Raw genomic sequence first — 2,548 nt, 5'->3', positions numbered from 1 at the left:
ACACCAACTAGCTATTTCTAAGGTACAGGGTATACCAACTACTCCTAGCAGTACAAAGCTTACATCAGCCAACTACCAAGACATGGCTGATGTAATAGCTATCAACTAATGTACTAGAAGTGGCCTATTGCGATACTGCTATAGCTACAGGAACTGGTCGGCAGAGCCGATCAGTCCCCAACTCCCAACAGGGAGTAGTCGGCCGAGCCGACCAGTCTCCAATCAGGGAGAAATTGGGAGCAGCAGATTATGTCTAACAATTCTTCCCCTAATCCTGCTGCTAGCCCGATGCCTTAACCTCATCCATGCCAATCATCTTCCTCAGCTCCATGAACCGCAGGCGTCCGAGTGACTTGGTGAGGATCTCAACGAGCTGTCTGCAGGTCTCGACAAACTCGATGATGATCTGCCCTCCATCGATGCAGTCCCGGAGGAAGTGGAACTTGATGTCGATGTGCTTGCTCCAATCGTGGAGGACCGGGTTCTTGGCGAGGATCGGAGCCGTACAAGCGTCATCGCCGGACTAACCGCTAGCGATGACAGACAGTTTGGAGATATGCGACAGCAGTGGCGCTGCTATAGCTGCCCAGCCACGACAGGAGGTCGTTGTGCGCATGGTGCGGGAGGTCAGCGGCACCAGTTGGCCGACGTTGACTCGCACCAACTATGGCGAATGGGCGGTGGCCTTGAAGGTCAAGCTCAGATCCCGACGGCTCTGGAATGCCATTGACAAGGGCACCGACAACGAAGACAACGACATGTCAGCGTTGGAAGCCATCCTCATTGCTGTACCAGCGGAGTACAGGGAGCCATTGGGGGCGAAGAGCTCTGCTAAGGAGGCATGGGAGGCTATTTTGGTAATGCGCATCGGTTCCAACCACGCAAAGAAGGCGACGGCCCAGCTGCTGAAGCAGGAGTACGCCAACCTCAAGTTCAAGGATGGTGAGGCGGTGGAGGATTTCTCCCTCCACCTGTCAATGTTCATCAGCAAGCTGAGGAGCCACGGTGTCACCATCGATGAAGAAGAGGCGGTCTCCATGTACCTCCACTCCGTGCCGACGAAGTGCATCCAGATTGCTCTTTCCATAGAGACGATGCTGGACTTGTCCACCCTCACCATTGAGGATGTGACAGGACGTCTGTAGGTGGTGGATGAGCGCATGGAGCAGGCCACAGCAACGACGGACAGCGGCAAGCTGCTGCTGACATAGGAGGAGTGGGCTACCCGGATGAAGGAGAAGAAGTCCGGGGAAGCCTCCTCTAGCTATGGTGGTGATGGCAAGAGCCGTGGCAAGGCTTTTTCGGAGAAGAAGAAGAAGAAGGTCAACCCCAACGTCTACCGACGCTGCGGGAAGATGGGCCATCGGGCAAAAGAGTGCCCAAATCGCAAGCTAGAGAAGAAGGCTGAGGCTCATCTGGCGTAGACTGATGATGATGATGATGATGATGCCACTCTCCTGATGGCGATGTTCTGTGCGCTACACGACATTGAGGCTAAGAAGAAGGGAGAGGTGATGGCGGTGGAAGGGTCTGGGAAGGCTCTGAAAGATATCAACCTTGACGAACTGCGCACCCAAGTCCACCTCAGATGTGTGGGTGGCGAGTAGAGGCAGCGGTGGTACCTGGACTCCAGCGCCAGCAACCACATGATGGGCTCCAAGGCAGCCTTCTCTGAGCTTAACGACGACGTGATCGACACAGTGAAGTTCGGTGATGGCTCAAGGGTGGCGATCCGAGGGTGCGACACCATCATCTTCAGGTGCCAGAATGGCGAGCACCACGCGCTAATGGATGTATATTACATCTTGCAGCTGTGTTCAAGCATCATCAGCATTGGCCAGCTGGATGAGCGCGGCAGCGAGGAATTGATCAAGGATGGCGTCCTCAGGATCAGGGACCCGGAGTAGCAGCTTCTTGCCATGGTGAAGAGGTCCCAGAACCGGCTATACCTGCTCGACCTCAAGGTGGAGCAGCCCATCTGCTTGGCTGCACAACGCATGGAGGAGCATGGCTGTGGCATGCTCGGTATGGACATCTCAGCTTCGACACTATTGGTCGGCTAGAGAAGATGCTGACTGGGCTGCCTCACATCGAGTACCCAGGTGAGCTGTGTGACAGCTGCCTCGCCGGGAAGCAAAGAAGGTTGCTATTTTTGAAGACGACGAAGTACCACGCGGCAGAGACCCTCGAGCTGGTCCATGGTGACCTCTGCGGGCCGATCACACCGGCGATGCCCGGCGGGCGCAAGTACTTTATCTTGCTTATGGATGACTGTAGCCGGTACATGTGGCTACAGCTTCTGACCAGCAAGACCGAGGCAGCGGAAGTGGTTAAGAAGTTCAAGGCGCGCGTGGAGACAGAGAGCGGCAAGAAGCTGAGCATGGTGCTGACTGATCGCAGCGGCGAATTCACTTCGGTGGAATTCGTTGCATTCTGCGCAGATCAAGGCATGGTGCGACACCACACCGCGCCATACTCGTCACAACAGAATGGTGTGGTGGAGTGGCAGAACCAGACGGTGGCTGGCCTGGCTCGATCCATGATGAAG

This window comes from Miscanthus floridulus, chromosome 10 (genome assembly GCF_019320115.1).
Source record: "Miscanthus floridulus cultivar M001 chromosome 10, ASM1932011v1, whole genome shotgun sequence".
Classification (NCBI taxonomy): Eukaryota; Viridiplantae; Streptophyta; class Magnoliopsida; order Poales; family Poaceae; genus Miscanthus; species Miscanthus floridulus.
This window is presented reverse-complemented; position numbering follows the sequence as displayed.